General features: G+C 45.7%; 1 long non-coding RNA gene across 1 annotated transcript; it reads right to left on the bottom strand.

Moving 5' to 3' along the window:
- Positions 1-893: 893 nt before the first annotated feature.
- LOC309346290 lies at positions 894-4,043 on the bottom strand. The gene is made up of 2 exons (XR_014158571.1): positions 3,927-4,043; positions 894-1,731 (listed from the first exon to the last, which is right to left on the bottom strand). It is a non-coding gene; the product is annotated as an uncharacterized lncRNA (long non-coding RNA).
- Positions 4,044-9,732: the final 5,689 nt, after the last annotated feature.

Raw genomic sequence — 9,732 nt, forward strand, 5'->3', positions numbered from 1 at the left:
CACAATAAGGGATAGCTTCTGTCCTGGCCAGCAGGAGTGCCAACTTGGCCAGCAACCATGGGTGCCCAGGGCTGTGGGTGCCATGCAACGTGCATGGCCCTGGCACCAAAATTTGTGGGTGTCCAGCCCCTTCATGGAGAATTTTGTGGGTGCTTGAGCACCCAGGGCCCGAATGGAGTTGGCATGAATGCTGGCCAGGAATGGGCAAATTGTCGATTTTGGTTCTCCAGGTTCTGTATTTTTCCAGTCGTAAATTCAGTTCTCCGCATTTCTGCAACAATTTAATTTATTTTTTTTAAATCCTCATGAAATTTCACCCATAATTTACTGTGAATTTCCCCCAAGAAACATAGTTCCGTATTCTGTTTGGACTAATGCACACATTTCTGCAAGCAAATTCCCACAATATAATGCATCTTGGTGGTCATTTGGAACTGCCTGCCCCACTCTCCAAGACCTCGGCCCCAAGGTCCTTTTCCTGCAGCACAATTGCTGCCGAAATGATGGCTTCAAGCTGAGCAGCTGGAACTCATTCAGCCTATTATCAAGGCAAGCAAATCCTCCCTTGCTGGGAGCTGGCTGCTGCCGGAGAACAGCTTTCGCCAAGATCCTCTACCAAAGCTGGACTTATAGCCTTGCTGGCAGCAGAAGGAGGACGGCACTGAGATATATTAAAAGAAAAGCAAAGTATGGGTCAATTTGACACTGGTGCAGAATTAGGAATTCACTGGAGTGAATAAACATGTCTTGCATGTACTGCGGCCCATGTTTTGTTAGCCCCCAAATGGAAAACGAGCAAGGTCCCAACCAAAGAAGAGTGGCAACTTCAGTTGACAGAATATGCGCAGCTTGCAGACTTAACGTATAGAATAAGAGAACAAGAAGAACATACGTTTAGAGAAGATTGGAAAACGTTTATTGAATATATGGGAAATAACTCTGCAAAGCTGAAAATGCTGGCAGCACTAAGATAAATTCAACTGTGTAAATAAGTTATGATGTACATAATAATGGAATATTGAATGGTATAGTTTTTGTAAAATATGCAGGGATTTATGATATGTAAAATGAACCACGGAAAGAGAAGAAGGGAAGCCATTGCTATCTTAAGGATGTAAAAATGAATATTCTAAAATGTAAAACAGAAAATTCAATATTTTTTTTTTTTAAAAATGCATCTTTGAAGGCTGCTTATATAGCTACAAAGGTTCACCCCCTCCCCCCCGCTCTGCTGGGCGGTAGCAAGATATCAGGGGTTCCAGACGCTGAGCCATGGTTGAGAATCAAGATGCAGCAGAGACTGTAGCATCTTTAAGAAGTTTGGTTTATTCTACACTGGAAGCTTTCAATGAGGGGAGTGCAGAGTGTATGGCATTTCCACCTTGTCTTATTTCCCACTGTGGCGCAGCATTGGAGTCCAAGGCATCTTGCACCCCATTCTGGTGCCTCCATCCCAGACCTCCCATTGAATCCCCACAAAACACTGAGCGGTAGCTTAGGCTGAAAAGCAGTGTGTCATGAATATGCGTGTGTGTGCACGAGTGTGGTGCATTACAAATATGACTGATGCACAGTTTATCTTCAGTTCTCGTCACGGAAAAGCACCAGTCGTGCGATGTTCAAAATGAGGAATACAATCCCCATGCCAACTGCTGAGTGGGCCAACTTCAGTGCCCGCCTGGATTTTTGCTTTGCAACCACGGTCCTTCCCATGAGGTTGGCATCTCGGGTCTGGGAAGAGAGATAAGTGAAAGTGCCTGGGATGAACTGGATAGAAGAAGAAGAAGAGTTTGGATTTGATATCCCACTTTATCACTACCCGAAGGAGTCTCAAAGCGGCTAACATTCTCCTTTCCCTTCCTCCCCCACAACAAACACTCTGTGAGGTGAGTGAGGCTGAGAGACTTCAAAGAAGAGTGACTAGCCCAAGGTCACCCAGCAGCTGCATGTGGAGGAGCGGAGATGTGAACCCGGTTCCCCAGATTACGAGTCCACCGCTCTTAACCACTACACCACACTGGCTCTGGATAACCACCACACTGGATAACCTTTCTTCTCTGGCATGGCCCATTGTCCAAAGGGTACAAAGGACACTCCAGCCTCACATGCTCACTTTTAAGTAGAGGTTGGATGGCCATCTGTCATGTATGACCTCATTGAGATTTCTGCATTCCAGGTGGTTGGACTCTTGGGGTCTGTTCCAACTTGACAATTCCATGATTCTATGATTCTCAAGAAATTCAGCCCACAGAGCTGCCCCTTCACTCCAGGGCCTGCATACCTTTTTGTGCTATTCAAGAGGCTGTGTCCCACCCCACCCAATCTCCTGATGGCAGTAGGGCTGCCAAGACCAGGAACGGAGGAGTCAGCCTAGACCTCCTGCCTAGCTATGCCCCTCATGTCATGGCTGAATCTTGGACGTCTGTGTGGGCCCTGCCCCTCTTCCTTCACAATCTGGAAGCTGCTGGGTGGGGGGAGCAACAGCCACAAGAGCCCCCCCCCCCCGCAATAAGAAACCCTCTTAAGAGGCGTTAGGGCAGAGCAGCCAACCGCAATAGGTTATTCCTTGCGGAAGTGCCTTTGGACACTTAGTTCCAAAGTATTTCCACCGCAGAGGTTACAGGAGAAAGACAGAGACAGGCTGCAGCTTGGGCCATTGAAGGAGGCTGAACCAGATCCCAACTCCAGGTTTGCTTGCCTACACCCTCTCATCTGCGGAAGCTGCACAACTCCGGGGGGAAAGCCCCCCATCACAAGGCTGGCGATGGTGGCCCTTTCTGTGGCACCCATACAATAAGCCAGTCAGGCTTTAAGGTGGGCAAGTCTTTGGTTCTGGATCCGTGCAGCTCCTGAGAAGGGCAGATGGATTTTCCCTTTTTTGCTGCAATGGTCCAGCACAACTTCCCTTGCTGGGTTTGACCCCAGGAAAGGAACCGACCTGGGCTTCTCCTCGCAGTCAAGAAAACCTTGACTACCCCACTCCCAGGGAGGGCCCCAAGGACTCAAGGCAGCCAGACGCTGCTTGAGGCAACTTTTGGGGGAGAAAGAAGGGAGTGGGCAAAAGGAAAATGACCTGGGTGGAACATCCAAGGTGGGTCTCAAGCATCACCCCTGCTTAGTCACTGCTGAAGGGCAACTTCAACTGCCGCCTCTTCCTTCCTTTATTTTAAAGATGGAACTTGGGATGCAAAGTAGGAGACCCGCTCCCTCAGCCAGGGTTCCTTTCATGCTCATGGAGTTGGGCTCCCTTGTAAGCATCCCCATAATTTATGCTTATGGTTATAATTCGGGGGAAATTCAATTGCTGACCTCGAAAAATTGGCTGATTGAAGTCTGGTACACAGCCTCGATGGTGAAAAGGACTAATCTGATTTGGGTGACAGGAGGCAGACAGAACTATGACTACTTTGCTGAAAAATGAGCCTTTTCATTAGGAACTCATATAACAAGGGCAATCAAATCCATATACGTCAAAATCTTTATCTAGATAAGTTCAACATAGCAACCTTTATTATTATTATTATTATTATTATTATTATTATTATTATTATTATTATTTCATTATTACCTCAATGTTTGCTTTGGCTTTTGTTTTGCATTGTCTCTGCATGATTGGAAAATATAATACAATGCATCATTGTATAATGTCTTAAGATGTGTAGATCAGGGGATGGCAAGTGAGGGTCTTGGTTCATCAAAGATAATGACCCCTCCCCCCGAGGAATGGACAATTGACTGAGGACAATGTGGGGAGCTTGGCCCCCTCTGGGAATTGAAGGCTCTGACTCACCTAAACGGAAACAAGCTTGAATTTAGTAAAAACTAAAGCTTAACTGTTTGCCTGGATATTTTATCATGAGGGAATCCCCTTGTACCCATAACACTGCTTCCCTCCCTCCTTCCCTCCCTCTTTCTTGCACACTCACCTGTAGAGAGTAAACTAAGGCAGCAATACCAAGGGGTAGGCAGCAGCAGAGCATGGTAAAGATGGAGTAGCCCAGGTAATCGGGTTCATTGCAGGGTTGTACAGGTGTGATGGTGATGGTCTGTGGTGGCTGAAGGATGGGATCTACTGTGGACCCTGCAGCAGGTGGGGCATAATAAACTGGGTATGGGGGTTGGAAAGGAGGAGGTGCCCCATAGCCCATGGGGGATGCCCCATAATCCATGGGTGGTGCTAGCCCAGCAGGAGGGATCAGTGGATCGAACACTTGTGAGGGTTCTTCTCCAGATGGGAGAATAGGTGGCTTCTCATTGCTCATGGTGTTGACCTGGTCTTCTCCAGAGGGGATAGGTGGCTTCTCATTGCTCATTGTGTTCATCTGCTCTCCTCCTTCTATCCCACTTTGCAGTTCTGCAACAAGAGTTTCTTCTCCTTTCTCTATCCTTCTTCTGTTCTGGCTGTCCCGATGAGCTGATGGGTGACCTGCTGTCTCTCCGTCTCTCTCTCTCTCAGGTGGTACCTTCAATTCCTTCCCTGCACTTTGCCTTCCTTCTGTTGTGGCACCTGACCAACCACTCTGAATCTTCTTCCTTCAGGATGCCTGCCTTTTGCAGCGAAAGGCTCCGGGCTCTTCTTCTTCTTTGCTCAACAGACTCTTGGGTATCACTTGGGCTCTTTGATTCGGTGACTTTCCTGTTTTTCACTATCTGGAAGGGAAGTGGGTAGAATGAGGGGTTAGGTAATGAATAATCCAAGCAAGCTGGTGTGGTTACTCGGTTAAAACAGGAAAGCAGTTCCCGTCAGTGGGGTGACTTTGTGGGAGGGGGAGAAACATTTTCACCCTCTTGAACTTCTTGGAGGAAAAGGTTGTACAGTGGTACCTCGGGTTAAGTACTTAATTTGTTCCGGAGGTCCATTCTTAACCTGAAACTGTTCTTAACCTGAAGTACCACTTTAGCTAATGGGGCCTCCTGCTGCTGCCGTGCCGCCGGAGCACGATTTCTGTTCTTATCCTGTAGCAAAGTTCTTAACCTGAAGCACTATTTCTGGGTTAGCGGAGTGTGTAACCTGAAGCATATGTAACCTGAAGCGTATGTAACCTGAAGCGTATGTAACCCGAGATACCACTGTATATCTCTCCCCCCTCTTTTTTTCATTAATTATTTATTAGGAATTTAAACAAAACATATTATCTTAAACACATATCATCCTTAATTTCCCCCCATTTCCCCCTCCCTCCCATAAAACAACCCCCCTCCCCACCCCGCTCTGACTTCCCTCAGTTCCAATCTCTGATTTCTCTATAAAAGCTATTCTCTGCATTTTACAAAGTTGTATGGATCCTTCATTTGTCTAACTGGTTGTTATCAATAAAAAGTTTGTGAGTGTTTATTCAAAACCTGCCAAGGAGTCCAATTCACTTTGTTGCGTCTTTAAGTACTTTTTAAAAGGTTCCCATTCATCTTTAAAGTCACAGTTATCCTTGTCCCGTAATTTACGTGTCAGTTTTGCCAATTCTGCATAGTCCATCAATTTCTCTTGCCATAGTTCTTTAGTCGGGGTTTCCTCAGTCTTCCATCCTTGTGCTATTAAGACTCTCGCCGCCATTGTCGCATACATAAAGATGTTTTTCAACTTCTTTGGCAGATCTTTCCCTGCAATCCCTAACAGAAATGCTTCGGGTTTTTTAACAAATGTTAGATGGAACATTTTCTTCAATTCATTGTATATCATTTCTCAATTTTTTAAAATTACATTACAGTCCCACCACATATGATAAAATGTCCCTGGAAAAGGTTGTATATCAATGTAATTAATAACGGTAACATTTACTATGATGCTAAAAGAAGACAATTTAAAATAAATAAAAATACATTTCAGAGCAATGAAAGGCTCTTCACCACTTTCTGTATTACTTGACTATTTGATAACCCTGCCCTCCATGGATTAAAAAATACCAAAGGGGGAGCAATTCTTTTCCCAGGAGAAAAAAATAATAATAATTGTCCTACAATATCAACTGCTCAAAATGGTCTTTTAGCAAGGCATGAAATAACAGCAGCAGCAGCAGCAGCAACAACAAAAAATTATTTTTTGTACCCCGTCCATCTTATTGGGTTGCCCCCGCCACTCTGGGTGGCTTCCAACAAAACATACAAAAACACAACAGAATATCACACATAAAAAATATCACACATTACAAGGCTGCCTTTGGATGTTTACGGAAGGACGCATACTTATTTATCTCTTTGACTTCTGATGGGAGGGCATTCCGCAGGGTGGGCGCCACTATAGAGAAGGCTCCCTGCCTGGGTCCCTGCAACTTCTTGCAATGAGGGAACCACCAGAAGGCCATTGGAGCTGGACCTCAGTGTTCGGGTTGAATGATGGGGATGGAGATGCTGTTTCAGGTATACAGAGCCAAAGCTGTTTAGGGCTTTAAAGGTCAATACCAGCACGCAGAATTGTACTGGGAGCCAATGTAGTTCTTTTAGTGTTATATGGTCCTGGCAGCTGCTCCCAGTCACCAGTCTGGCAGCTAAAATCTGAATTAATTGTAGTTTCCGAGTCACCTTCAAAGGTAGCCCCACATAGAGCACATTGCAGTAGTCCAAGCAGGAGATGACCAGAGCATGTACCCTCTGGCGAGACAGTGGGCAGGCACTCCATGAGATGATAGTGTCCATGTACATGCATTGAGATTAAGGATGAGTGAATCTGTCAGTTGTGGTTTCACTCAGTTTCTCATTTCAAATCTTCTTATGATTTATGTGGAATTGGTTCAGTTTGGTTATGTACGGTGGTGCCCCGCAAGACGAACGCCTCGCAAGATGGAAAACCCGCTAGACGAAAGGGTTTTCTGTTTTGGAGGTGCTTCGCAAAATGAATTTCCCTATGGGCTTGCTTCGCAAGACGAAAATGTCTTGCGAGTTCCTGCGGGTTTTTTCCCCTCCCCCCCTTTTCTAAGCAGCTAAGCCGCTTATCAGCTGATCCGCTAAGCTGATAAGCCGCTAAAAGCCGCTAAAAGCCGCTAAACCGCTAATAGCGCTAATCCGCTAAGCTGTCAATGGGCTTGCTTCGCAAGACGAAAAAACCGCTATACGAAGAGACTCACGGAACGGATTAATTTCGTCACCACTGTACTTTTTGATGTCTTTATTGCTTATGGCATCTTTTGTTATGTCTGCAATTATGTAATTTTTTAAATTCATTGTATGCTGCAGTGAGCATGGTTTTTACCTTGGAAAGGTGGCATGCAAATAACATGATTGATTGGTTATTTCCACATCAGTTTACTTAAAAAAAATAAATAAATCCCCACCAGCATTTTAGTATACACTCCATCTGCTTTATTCCATCTCCAGTCTGGGAAAGTTCATCCTTGTCTTCATGGTTTGAAGAACCTTTAACCCAGCAATTGAAAAGCCTGAAGAAAGAACTGCTGTCAAATTTTTCTGTCTTGTATCTGAAACTTTTAGGGTGGACAATAAATGTGGATTGATTACTGCCGTGTGTGTGTGGCCTGTGTTTCTGGATCATCCAAATGACTTTCTCCTGTGCGTGGCCTGTAGGTCTGCTTCTTTTTAACAAATACTTTTTCATTTGATATGAAGTTTAAAGTAATACACTAACTGTGTGCACTTTAGATTTGTAGGCTCTATGACGTATATACTTTGTTAGCTTTTGTCCCATTTGTACTGCCATATAGTGACTGCAGGTTATATTACTGTTGACATGCTTTAATGACAGACAGTTTGCTTTATGGTGACTTTAAGATGCTATAATCATGGGAGGAGTTCATTGTCATGCTAAGTTAAAGTCCCTTCATGGTGTGCTGGTTGTGCTAGCAGAATGGTTCGTGTAAGAGAAGATTCAGGAAGCCACCACAGTTTTTGTGGCTGGTTGCACAGCCGATTGCTGTAGCCCCAGTACTTCCTGTGGGACAACCCAATTCTGCTAGCTCAAATGTTGTGCTGGATTTTATGAATGTTGAATCTGGGCCCCAGGTTTAATATAATCCAACCCAATTGGACTGGTCTGTTCGAAATGATTTAGTAAGCAGACCTTATTTGGTCTTAACTGTGGTTAAAAAATAATAATGAATGGAGATCATACTCTCCAACATTCCTCAGATGAAAGTAGCGACATTTCTCCCCCCGGACGCTCCTTGACACCCCATTTTTGTGTGTCCCCCCCAAGCATTTCCTATTAGAAGGAGGGTGAGTGCCACCCCCACTTCACTAAGAGGTCACATGCCCCCCACTGTCCCAAGGAAGCCTCTTAATCCCGATTTGATTTGATTCTTCGGTAGATTTTTTAAAAAAGAAAAACACACACCAATAAACAAATTTTAGAAAGGGGCAAGATTAGACACTGACATACAATGTACAGTCATACCTCATGTTACAGACGCTTCGGGTTGCGCACCGCACCGAACCCGGAAGTACTGGAACTGGTTACTTCCGGGTTTTGGTGCTTGCGCATGAGCAGAAGTGCTAAATCGTGACCCACGTGTGTGCACACGTGGCGCTGCAGCTTGCGAACACTGTGGGTTGCGAACGTGCTTCCCGCATGGATCACGTTCACAACCTGAGTGTCCACTGTATTTTTTTGTTTAAATCAAGGCTCCTTGTACTCTGCTCTACGTCCACTTTCTTCCCATCCAGGGCAACCCTGCCATCTGCTTGCCCCTCAGAGCGGGGCTGGGCCTTGGCAGCCGCTGCCTCTTCTCTTCCTCACCTGCTCTTCAACAGCAACCGCTATAAGCTGCCCCAAGTGAGGAGGCCAGCAATGGTGGCCACAGAGCATCCATGGAGTGGCAACAGGATGCTCATTCACAGTTGCCTCTGCTCAGGACAAGTGCCGGCTCACCCTTCTCCCTAAGCTTGGTGGTGGCCAGTGATGGTGGGAGCATCATGGTTATAAATCTGATACTCTGAAGGAGCTGAATGAGCCGGGTTTTCGCTACCCCTGGATTTGTGTGTACAACAGATGGTCAACGTCCCGACAGAAATCCATCGACATTGCTGTAGTGCTCTCTAGTGAACTTCTGTTAACTATTAGCAGGCCCTGTTCCAACTAACTTGATTTCTCAGTGTGTTTCCCAAAGCGGTTCAAATTCCAAATGAGGACATCCATCCAATGTCTCCCTCCATCTCAGAGCTGAGACAATTTATTACATGGGTGGGCAGGGACCCTCCGGCATGTGGGTCAGTCTTGGCCTATGAGGGGCTCTAACCTGGCAAAAGAGGCCATTTCCTCTCAAACCACACCCACCTGCCCATCATGTGCAGGAGGGCAGGGTTTAGTGCTACTGGGTGTTTTGAAAACCAGAGGTTCAAAGGGCACCAAGAAGCGTTTAAAAGCCCTTTTGCAAACAGACCTGTGCTGTTCTTTAGACCTCTGAAAACTTGCCATTTAATGAGCAGTGCAGGGCTGTTTGCAAAAGGGCTTTCAAAGAGCCCCTCGCTGTGCTTTGAAGTCCTAGCAGTCAGGCCTTCAAAGTGCAGCATCACCTGATGGCGATGGCTGGGCAAAGATTCGACACCCCACCCCGACTCCAGTCTGGCACAAAGGGTCCTTGGATTGCCACGGTGGTCTTCTATTTGTATGGAGTTTTTTGCATTGTTTTGTTTCAAAAATATGATCTGTAGACTAAAGCGGCACAGTCCACTCTAATGTATCTGAATTCTGCTATTGCATTCTGGGGCCTGGGTAGCTTGAGCCAGAGATATATTCTAAAGTTTGGTGGATGATATTTGAAGACCAAGCCTCTGCTTGCACTTTGA

This window comes from Podarcis erhardii, assembly GCF_964252035.2.
Source record: "Podarcis erhardii genome assembly, chromosome: 7".
NCBI classification, from domain to species: domain Eukaryota; kingdom Metazoa; phylum Chordata; class Lepidosauria; order Squamata; family Lacertidae; genus Podarcis; species Podarcis erhardii.